Below are 12,582 nucleotides of genomic sequence, written 5' to 3'. Positions count from 1 at the left end.
GTCCATATTCAAAGTTTTCATGGCTCAAAATGCTCTATGCTCAAGTTCCACTGGAAGATGACACGCTTTCCCAAAGACCAACCTATATGGTGACATACCAATAGGTGTTTTGAAAGCTATTCTGTATGCCCACAAAGCGTCATCGAGCTTCTTAGACCAGTCTTTCCTCGAACGTTGTACCATCTTCTCCAAGATTAACTTAATTTCCCGGTTGGAAATCTCAGCTTGTCCATTACTTTGCGGGTGATAAGGTAATGTTGTTCTATGTCTAACTCCATACCTTGCAAGTAACACTTTAAAATTTCTTGTTACGAAAATGACTCCCTTCATCACTAATAATAGCTCTAGGAGTACCAAACCGGATAAAAATGTACTTTTGGAGAAAAGTAAGAACTGTTTTACCGTCATTAGCATGAGTTGCAGCTTCTTCCACCCACTTAGAAACGTAGTCCACAGCTAGCAAAATAAACAGATTGTTGTACGATGACGGAAAAGGACCCATGAAGTCAATACCCTACACATCAAACAGTTCCACTTCTAAAATACCAGTCAAAGGCATCTCGTTCCTCCTTGAAATATTACCAGTGCTCTGACAACGATCACATGCCTTGACAAACTCATGAGCATCCTTAAAGAGAGTTGGCCAAAAGAAACCACTTTCTAAAACCTTTGCAGCAGTCCTTGTCCCACCAAAGTGACCTCCACACTGCAAACTATGACAATGATTCATGATAGAGTACATCTCCTCTTTAGGCACACATCTTTTGATTATCTGATCGGCGCAGTGCTTGTAGAGGATTGGCTCTTCCCAATAATAGTGCTTTACCTCGGAAAAGAATTTCTTCAATTGTTGTCTTGTCATGTCAGGAGGTTTGATGTTTGCAGCTAGATAGTTGACATAATCAGCAAACCATGGGACCATCAAACTTTCCTTTAAAGCAAACAACTGCTCATCAGGGAACTCATCATTTATCTGGACTTCCTTCATATTCTGACTCTCTTCTAACTCCAGTCTTGACAAATGATCTGCTACTAGGTTCTCGGTACCCTTCTTGTCTCTAATTTCTAAATCAAACTCCTGTAGGAGAAGGACCCATCGAATTAGTCTTGGCTTGGCATCCTTCTTGGTCATAAGGTATTTGATCACCGAATGGTCTGTGTACATAATAACCTTATTCCCGATTAAATATGGCCTAAACTTGTCATAAGCGAAGACTATGACCAACATCTCCTTTTCAGTACTAGCATAGTTCAACTGAGCATCATTCAAGGTCCTACTAGCATAGTAGATGGTGCGAAAAACCTTGTCAACTCGTTGACCCAACACGGCCCCGACAGCATAGTCACTTGCATCACACATCAACTCGAATGGAAGCTCCCAATTGGGAGCCACAACTATAGGCACAGATATAAGTTTCTCCTTTAGTACCTTAAATGCATGAAGGCACTCTTCATTGAAATCAAAATCCACACCATTCATTAACAGCGAAGAGAGGGGCTTAGGTACTTTGGAAAAATCTTTGATGAATCGCCTAAAGAATCCCGCATGGCCAAGGAAACTTCTTACTCCTTTTACTGACACCGGAGGTGGTAATTTTTCAATTGTTGCAATCTTTGCCTTATCCACCTCAATACCATTTCTAGAAATTTTGTGTCCCAGAACAATCCCCTCTTTTACCATAAAATGGAATTTCTCCCAATTCAACACCAAATTTGCATTTTCACAAAGATTCAACACGTTTTCCAAATTACCCAAACAGAGGTCAAATGATGAGCCAAAAACAGAGAAATCATCCATGAATATCTCAATACACCTTTCTACCATATCTGAAAATATAGCCATCATGCATCGTTGAAATGTTGCAGGAGCATTACATAATCCAAATGGCATTCTCCTGAAAGCAAATGTGCCATAGGGACATGTAAATGTTGTTTTCTCTTGATCCTCTGGTGCAATAGCGATCTGATGATACCCTGAATACCCATCCAAGAAACAGTAGTAGTTGTGGCCTGCTAATCTGTCAAGCATTTGATCAAGGAAAGGCAAAGAAAAATGATCCTTCCTTGTTGCCTTGTTGAGCTTGCGGCAATCAATACAAATCAGCCACCCCGTTACAGTTCTTGTTGGAATGAGTTCGTTGTTTTCATTTTTTACCATAGTCATACCACCCTTTTTAGGTACCACTTGTACTGGGCTCACCCATGCGCTATCAGAAATTGGGTAGATCACTCCAACGTCCAACCATTTAAGAATCTACTCAAGTACGACTTCCTTCATGGCTGGATTGAGTCTTCTCTGAGCCTCTATGGATGGCTTGCTATTCTCCTCCAATAATATTTTATGCATTACTGTTGATGGGCTTATTCCTTTAATATCCGCCAATGTCCACCCAATGGCCAATTTATGATCCCTTAAAACCCTCAACAATTTTTCCAATTCTATCTTTGACAGGTCAGCTGATACAATTACAGGTAAAGTCTCATTCTCTCCCAAATATGCATATCTCAAATGATCTGGAAGAGCCTTCAGTTCCAACTGCGATGGCTGCTGAATGGATGTTGGCGGTTTATCAGGCGCATCTGCTAATTCTTGAAACTTCTTCCAGTATGGTAGGTAGGAATTGATCCAGTTTACATAATCTGTTATCTCAGCATCATCATCGTTGACCTCATCACCTATTAATACTGCCTCTAAGGAAACACTATTCATCCTTCTTTTAGAGACTGCCTTCTCTATCACATCCACACTATAGCAACTGTCACTAGCCACTGGATACTTCATGGCCTTGAAGACATTAAAGACCACCTCATCTCCTTGAACTCTAAGCTCTCTCCCTTTTGAACATCAATAAGAGCTTGACCTGTGGCTAGAAATGGTCTATCGAGAATAATAGGTACATCCATATCCTCCTCCATGTCCAGAACGATAAAGTCAGCGGGAAATATAAACTTATCCACCTTCATAAGAACATCTTCAATAATACCCCATGGATGTGTCACCGATCGGTCTGCTAGTTGTAGAGTGACGGTTGTTGGTTTAGCCTCACCCAAGCCAAGTCTTCTGAACACAGATAAGGGCATCAGATTAATACTTGCCCGCAGATCACATAAATCATGTTTACATTCAAATTTTCCAATGGTGCAAGGTATGGTAAAGCTCCCCGGATCTCTCAACTTCTGGGGTAACTTCCTCTGTAATATCGCACTACACTGTTTAGTGAGTGCTATCGTCTCATAGTCCTCCATCTTCCTTTTCTTGGACAGAATCTCCTTCATGAATTTCACATAGCTGGGCATCTGCTCTAAGGCCTCAGCAAAAGGGAAATTTATATGCAGCATTTTAAACACCTCTAAAAACTTAGAAAACTGTTTATCCAGTGTAGTTTTTCTAAGCCTCTGAGGATATAGAACTCGAACTGGCTGCTCATCAATAACTGGCTGACACTTTTCTGAACTCTGGTGGTCTTCAGTAACTTCTGTTGGATCAGACTGTTGACCCATCTCTCCATTCTGAACCACTACCTGTGGAGATCTAGGGTGCTCCGTTTGCTTCCCACTCCTCAGAGTAATTGCCTGAACTTGCTCCTTAGGGTTGACTTCAGTATTACTAGGCAAATGTCCCTGCGGTCTATTATTAAGCATATTAGCCAACTACCCTACTTGTGTCTCCAGATTTCTGATAGAAGATCTAGTCTCTGTCATGAACTGACTTTGAGTGTTGGTGAGGGTCAATAATGCAACTTGCAATTCATTAGGCCTTTCAGGTGGAGCTTGATTCATTAATTGTTGAGGCCTAGGCTGTTGTGATGAAGAGGCTTGATGCATTGGTGGCTGAGGCATATTATTCTGAAATTGACCTTGAAACTGAGGTTTCTAGCCCTGATTATTCCTCCAAGAAAAATTAGGATGATTTCGCCACCCAGGATTGTAAGTATTGGCGAATGGATTATTGAATGGCCTCTGAAAGTTTCCCACCGCTTGAACCTGAGCTTGATCCATCGAAATGTTATTATTAATAATGGTAGGACACTGATCAATAGAGTGAGGACCACCACAAATTTCACACCTAGTTGCCATTTGAACCGCATTAGCAGATACAGTGCTTTGCTGTAATTGTTTTGTCAAGGAGGCTACTTGTGCTGTTAGAGCAGTGATTGCATCCAGCTCATGCACCCCGGCTACCTTTCTGACCCCCGATGATCTTTCCTCAGACCATTGATGATTATTTGTGGCCATGTCCTCCAACAGCTCATATGCTTCATTGGCACTCTTACTCATGAATGCCCCACTAGCTGCAGCATCGATAATCGTTCTCGTTGTACCATACAGTCCGTTATAAAAATTGTGAACCAGCATCCACTTTTTTATACCGTGGTGGGGACATTTCCTCAATAACTCCTTGAAGCACTCCCAAGCATCATATAATGACTCTCCATCCATATGATAGAAATTATTAATTTCCCCCCTTAATTTAGCTGCCTTCGAAGGAGGGAAAAACTTAGCCAAGAATTTCTGAGCAAGATCTTGCCAAGTATTGATAGAGTTTGCCTAAAGCGAATTAAGCCAGCTCTTAGCTCTTTCCCGCAGAGAAAATGGGAAGAGTCTCAACCTTATAGCATCATCGCTAACCCTATTATACTTGAAAGTGGCACACAACTCCAGGAAATTCGCCAAGTGCATATGGGGGTCTTCAGAAGGCAAACCCCCAAACTGAACTGTGGACTGCACCATTTGCAAGATCGCCGGCTTAATCTCAAAATTATTGGCATCCACCGCCGGTGGTCTTATACAATTTTGTACTCCCATAATAGTGGGCAGTACATAGTCTCTCAGACTTCTGGCAGCAGGATTCTGAACCGGCTGTTGAAGAACTTCGGGAACCTCATTATTTCTCTCATTCTGTCTATCCGGCCCTTCATTTTGTGCCATTTTTACTGTCTGATGAGCCAACTTCTTGTTTATTTTGTTTTGTTTGCACGTCTTCTCAATTTCATGATTTATAGGAACAAGACTACCCGCCCTTCTTCTGCGACGCATATAACAAACCACCTGAAGTTTAACAAGAAACGCAGCTGAAACAAATTAGAAACAAGACAAAAAATAACCAAATTAGAAATAAAATCAACTAGACCGATATTGATAGTTTTCAGTCCCCGGCAACGGTGCCAAAAACTTGTTGCGGATTTTATATGCTATGCAAGTGCACGTATTGCAATTTAGTAATAACCTTGGTAAAACCAAGTATCGTCCTCAAGGACTAAATCCTTAATTACCAGTCAATTAATTTCTCTTTCTATTTGGCCAATTAGAATTTCGACTCTTATAGATAAAGCAAAAGAAAATATAATATTAAAAAACAATAATTACAAATTAAATAAAATATCAATTAATAGCAAAACCTTGGATTTAAACACTGAAGAAATAATTAGGATATTTAATCTCCTCAACTATCCTCCCTATCATTTCCTAATACAAAATACTAAATTCTTCTTCTTTCTGCCTAATTCAATTAACAAGTTGATAAAAGCAGCCTATAATCATACTATGAATTATAAACTCAACCTAGGTGACAATTTCCTATATTTCTATGGTAAATTGAACCACAAAGGCAGCATTAATCTCAACAACTTAATAAATAGTTACACATTTAATATGGATACTCTTGTTTCAAATTAAAATTATGTCCAATATAACCACAGCAAATTCAAATCTCACTTCTCAGATTTTGATTTAAAAACATATAAATAATGACTATAGATGACCAATCAATAATCAATCAATAAGAACAGGTTATATGGAATTGAAGAAGATTGAAGAAGAAGAACATTGAAATTGCATTAATTCATAATAGGGATTCAAGTGATTCAATTAAAAATCTTAAACAGAAAATTAGTTCATATTCATAATGCTAATCACAAAGACAATTAGAAATAACATCAGAAAATAGATGAAAAACATGCAGTTTGAATACTTTAAGCCTTCCAGCCTCCAAGAATTTCCCACACCAAAATCCGTATATCCTTTTTCCCTCTTTCCTCTTATAAAAACCTAAAAATTCAGTTTTTGAAGAGGCGGGCCGCGACTCTTTATGTACCATGCTGCGGCCCGTGTCTAAAATCCTTCACGATTCTGCCTTTCCATGCCGCGGCCCTCCTCAGCCATGCCGCGGCCCGTGTCTATGATTTCTGGGTTGTTTCCCTTCTATGCTGCGGCTCTCGTTAGCCATGCCGCGGCTCAAAGTTCTCCTTCAAAACATTGGTTCTGTTTCACTAGCTAGCCGCGGCTCTACTTTGCTCATGCCGCGACCCTTAAGTAATTTCTCAATTCTTCAAGATTTTATCTCAAAAATTTATCAACACCTCCAAATCATGTTGAGATCCATCCTTTCTCAAAATATGTTATAAAACTTGGTTATTTCTTCTCTTTCTTTGAAATTTTCCTCGAAGTACTCAATTCTTCCTGATATTCACAAAGACAAGCAAACACAGCATAAACCCGCACTAAATGAAAGAAGAATGAAATAAAAGACTACTTAAAACACCACCTAAACATGACAAAAAATAGACTCAACACTGATTCCGAGTAAAAGGTGACTCGGGGCTCAGAGTTTTTGGTGAGTAAGGAATTGTGATCTTTGACCCCTACCGCTTTTCTAAGTTCTGCGGCATCTAGCAAGAGAGCAAAAGGGTGAGGGCCAGACGAACAATAAATTAAGAATAAAAATCAAGATGGCCTAAGCTCGAATGATCGAGACTGTGGAGAATGCTCGATCCAAAGAACGAGATTAGGCTCGGAGCGTGTATTCCACTGAAAAGGGGGAAGGTGGATTTATTTTCGAAGATCCCGGATTTTCAAGGAAAAAAGTTGGCGGTTACTCAAAATGTGATATTTTTGAGAAACGTGCAATTTATAAACCCTAATCTTATACCTGTTTCTTGGTCTACACGATATGATGTTCAAAATCAAGACAACTCATTAAAAGATCCATATTTTCATCATTCATGCAAAATCTGGGTTTGGAAATCCATAATCTCAGAAGAACCTAAAAACTACACGATATTGACTAAAGTATCCTAGTGCTAAACTTGTGTCAAAAAATGCTACTATAACATAAACATGCATGAAAAAAAAATAGAATGTACATGATCAAGAACAGAGACTTACACATAGATGCTTGTGGATACAATGAAAGCGACGACTGGAGGAGCGGTTGCAAGAATGATCTCACGAAATCGAAAAGGCCAGGTTGTTTTGTCTTCTTGGTTTAGAGAACATGCAAAGAGGAAAAAAGATTTTTCGGCTCTGGTTTTTTCTTCCTCTAAAACTTAAAACGTAAAAATGAAGAGGAAGGGGGTGACACAATTATATATATATGTGTCCCAAGAGGAGGTCAAGGGTCGAGCTAATCTGGGCCTTTGGCTGGATTTGGTATTTGATCCAATGGTCATGTGTGAATGTAACAATGGTGGAAAAAATCTGAAATGTGAAAGGACGTGGTGTGTTGAAAAAGTACTCAAGTACTCTGATTGAGCAACCCATGGTTGACGTGTGTCCACACTCGAGTGCAATTGGTGGTACAGTTTCCTCGAAGGGCAGTTCAAAAGTTTCCTTCTCATAGGATTCGAACTGATACTTTTGAGGGGGCAAAATGTTACACCCAGATTTTGAGATAAGAGGTTATGACCCCGAAAATTGGGCTCGTCAGGTGTGAGATCGAAATGTATGAAAACATCATATGGTCCAGTTGTAAAACCTCTGAAGTAAAACAACAACCTCGAGGATGTGTAACCTTGAATATTCTCTGAGCTCGCGATCGGCAATGGCAGGACACTTGAATATATCTTTTACCGGTCGTCCTCAGGTGAGGTAGTTTGACCTTGGGAAGTGCAAGCTCGGGTGTGACAGCCTCGACAGTACCTACTTATCCCGAGCGTAGCGTGAAGTTGGGTGACAAGTTCGTGATTGGTCCATAAGTCGTAATAGACTCAATGCCGATTGTTGATCTCGAAGACCTGATGAATCACCTGGGATAGCCCATTATGTATGAACATATTTATTTTTGTGTAATCCCAATATTCAGGGGATATCATTTAATCTGTTATCCGTTCTCGATACTCATGGGACGTTTTCGTGAATATAGGAGATAATGCATTTAATATCATTATTTCAATTGATATACATAATATCTTCCCGAAATATGTGGGAATGAATTCTGCAACCTTCCCTATAAATAGAGAAGGAATCACCACTTGTAAAGAACCTATTTCTGATTTCTAGAGAGAAAGCTCCGGGTAATTCATCCCTGAAGAATTTCCAGAAAACTCCAACTCTTAATAACATAGACTCGTGGACTAGATTGAATTAACTGCTGAACCATGTAAAAATTCTCTTGTTTCTCTTCATCATTCATTCGCTTCATTGTTTAATTATTTAATTTCTCTACAATTTAAGTTTACGAAAAATGGCGTCAACAGTTAGAATACTAACCACTTAGAATTGAGATTGAATTGACCTATGGTCAACTATATGATATGACTAGAATAGATAATAATGGTATCAATATCAGTCCTGTCCTATCAACTATCAATATCGGTCATGTCCAATGTAACAAATACATTCGATCTTATCTACTTTGCTAATGTTCTGGAAAAAACATAACACTACAATGTGTAAGTAGATCATATCGTAGATTGGAAAGTAAGTGTAAATCCTGTGCACTGACTAATCTTAGGACTAACTTATTTTACTGTGATTACGTCACTATAAATACGATTAGCTATATGCTCGGGATTTAATAGAAGTTTATATTAAGCAAATAATCATGAAAATAAATCATGTGAGCAAAGTGATTGACCAAATCAAAAAATAATTTCTATTCTTTTATTGATAATAAATGAGATTACAAAGAACTTGGGTTTTAATTAGGGCATGAAACCCTAACACTGTTGTTATAGGAAAACTTTATCAGAGGAAAATATTTACTTCAGGATCCTTCAAAGTAAAATACACATGCTCTCAGCATGTCCTCCAATATCTAGATAGTCCTCTTAGACTGACCATCGGTCTAAGGATGATAAGTTGTACTAAACTTCAGCTGTGTACCCATCGCCCTATGTAAACTTCCCCAAAACTTGGAAGTAAAGATAGGGTCCCTATCAAACACGATAGACCTCGGAGTCCCATGAAGGTGAACTATCTCTCTCACATAGAGATTTGCATATTGGTCAATGGTGTAATTCTTTCTCAGTGGTAGAAAATGAGCTGATTTCGTATATCGATTCATGATGACCCAAATTGAATCATGTTGTCGCACTGTCCTGGGCAATCCTACCATGAAATCCATCGTGATATCCTCCCACTTCCACTCTAGGATATCCAAAGGCTGTAACAGCCCTGCTGGCCTCTGATGCTCTGCCTTGACCTGTTGACAAGCCAGGCACCTTGCCACGTATTCTGTCACATCCCTCTTCATCCTAGGCCACCAGTATAACGCTTTTAGATCCTGGTACATATTCGTGGTGCCTGGATGTGGAAAATAAGGGGTAGTATGAGATTCATCTAGAATCTCCCGTCTGATCCCAGTGTCCATCGGTACGCAGATCCGTTCCTTGTATCTCAACAAGCCCATTCTTGACACCATATAGTCCTTAGCTACTCCAGCTAGGGCGTCCCCTCTAATCTGCCCCAACTGTGGGTCATCTAGATGTTTCTCCTTATTACTCTCCAAAAGAGTAGATTGTAGGGTGATGTTGGCTAATTGGCCCACCACTAACTCAATCCCTACTCTGGCCATATCGTTAGCCAACTCCCTTGATATCTGTCTGGCACTATACAACTGTCCCGGACCCTTCCGACTTAAGGCATCTGCTACCACGTTGGTTTTCCCAGGGTGATAGAGGATCTCACAATTATAATCCTTTACCATCTCTAGCCAATGTCTTTGCCTCATGTTCAGATCCTTCTGGGTGAAGAAGTATTTTATACTCTTGTGGTCAGTGTATATCTCACACTTCTGACCATATATGTAGTGCCACCACACCTTCAGCGCAAAAACCATTGCTGCAACTTCTAAATTATGTGTGGGGTACCTCTGCTCATACTCCTTCAGCTGACGTGATGCATAGGCAATCACCTGTTGGTTTTTATTGATCAAATAAGAGATTATACGTAGCGGAACAACAATAAAATTGTCAGTTTAATCCCAAAAGATTTCTAGATCTACTTCTTCACATACATATATATATATATATTGAATCAAAGACAAGAATAAAAAAAAATACCTCAGGTCCTTCCTTGCTGCTATCTTTTTGTATGGCTAAATCCTTGAGATCTCACACCAAGATCTTTCAAAATGTTCTCAGCACACAAAGAACGAGTGTGGGCTCGCTATACAAATAATAGGCAAAAAACTATTTATCAGATGTACTCAACACATGAGATCTGATAAAGTTTGGACCTAGGTTTTGTGAAGAACAATGACTTTTGTTTATGTCACTGCTCTCTTTCTCTGAGAGAGATTTCTAGATATTTTTCTATCCCTGAAAAGTTACGTTCTGTAAAACTGATATCCTAGATTTAATATATCCAATATATTAAAATATTTGTTATTTTAAACAAATTCAAAATACCTGATCAATTATCAGATTTTTGTTTAAATAATAATATTTTAATCATATTAAAATATCTCATTATTTATTTAATATTTAAATAACTAAAATTGTGGAATCAAGAGACTGAACACACTCTCTTATGCGTGTGGCATAGTGACTATGCATTGTGCTACACGTGTACCACATGTCTGTGATGGCATGTGATTTTTCCCAATTTTTATTATTATTTAAATACCAAAAATCCCAAAAATAAATTAATTCAAAATTAATTATATTTTTGTTAAATCAAGTAATTAATTAATTACACATAATTATGTTTGATACATAGAAAAATATTTTACTTATCACATAAGTCTTTTTTGCCCATTTTTTGTGTTTACCTTTGTTAGTGATTGTTTGAGCCATTTCGGGGACCATGGACCTATAACATTAAGCTCCAATAAATAAACTAAATAATTAAACTCTTTAATTATAATAGTTAATTTACTAATTCTGATATTACTCCACTATAAATTCAGAATTGCACTCTTTATGCTATAGATATATTTTTACATAAATCTTTTCTTATGTCGTCCATTGATATAACCATCTTATAATAGTTCAACCCTCTAATTAATTAGTTCATAAATTAGAATGGAAGAATTATCATGTTACCTTTCTAATTTACTTCTTATTCCTTAAGTACCATTAATTCACTAGTGAATAATTAATCTATAATCTAATTATAGATTTGAGCTCAAAAATCATTCAGTTCCATAATTAACCCTTAAGGGAAGTAATATACGATCTGTTAGGAAAGATTAGATTCCGTATTGTTGATACATGTTCTCAGCCACCCATGATATTAAATCTCCAAAACAAAAGTCATTAGCCTCATTCTATGAAGAGACCTTAACGAATGAATCAAAAGATTTAATGACCATGAACATGAGTTCCTGAACACTTAGGATTTAGGTTGATCTATAAATGATCATCATTTATGATATGAATTACAAGTCTTTATTGTTAAATGGATTTTGGATAAAGACTTTAATTCATGTCGGTTCATGTCATATATAATCATATTATATAAAGCACCTTTACCGAGATGTCTTTCCACATCAATAATCCGAATCTAGATTATTTGTATCATTATGATACTCAGTAAACCGTACTTACAACTCCAATTAAAGAATTCCATAACTTTAATTTGTTGTTGTTGACTAATTTTATTCATTCATGTGATCTTAATTCTCTCGTACTAATACAAGATCACATCCTTAATAATGAATATGGAATTTTTCTGATATTTACAAAATTATTCAAACAATAATTTAACAATCTAAATATAACAATAATAATGAATCATTGTATTTATTTATTCACAGAAATACAAAAGTCTTTACATGCTTTTAGGACACACTCCTAACATCACCTTCCCTGTCTACATAAGAACGCAACCCAGGCCCTGCCTCGAGGCGTCACAATAAACTACAAACTTGTCCTAATCTGTAGGACGACTCAAAATCGGAGCAGTGATCATACTCTTCTTGAGCTTCTGGAAGCTATCTTTAAACTTGCGTGACCATATGAACTTCTGATTCTTGTGTGTTAACTCTGTTAGTGGTGACGCAATCTTGGAAAACCCCTCTACAAAGCATCTGTAATAACCTGCCAATCCCAAGAAACTTCTAGTCTCTGAAGCATTCTCCAGATGGTAAACAATTTCCTCAGGAAGTACGGAATTTCTGGGGTAACTTTATTCCTACCTTCCACCGACCAGCGGGCAAACCTACCCGGTGGCGCCTTTAGCACCTGGTCGAGATATCACTTTGAGGTAGGAGAAATCCTGCCTCTCCATCATTTCTTCCAGGAAGTGGCCAATTACTTCGGGGTCACTCCTTTCCAAATAACCCTAAACGGGTATAGAATGCTTTCCGCACTCTATATCCTTTACAGCCATAAAAGGTGGCCTGTTCCCACACTGCATGAG

The 12,582-nt window shown here is 38.1% G+C and overlaps 1 non-coding gene across 1 annotated transcript; it reads left to right on the top strand.

Annotated features, from left to right (window-relative positions):
- Positions 1–4,366: 4,366 nt before the first annotated feature.
- On the top strand, positions 4,367–4,473 carry LOC133828082 (small nucleolar RNA R71). Its single transcript, XR_009890725.1, has one exon. It is a non-coding gene; the product is annotated as a small nucleolar RNA R71 (small nucleolar RNA).
- Positions 4,474–12,582: the final 8,109 nt, after the last annotated feature.

This window comes from Humulus lupulus, chromosome 3, assembly GCF_963169125.1.
Source record: "Humulus lupulus chromosome 3, drHumLupu1.1, whole genome shotgun sequence".
NCBI classification, from domain to species: Eukaryota; Viridiplantae; Streptophyta; class Magnoliopsida; order Rosales; family Cannabaceae; genus Humulus; species Humulus lupulus.
Note: the sequence above shows the minus strand (reverse complement) of the source record. Positions and strands in the feature narration are given on the sequence as shown.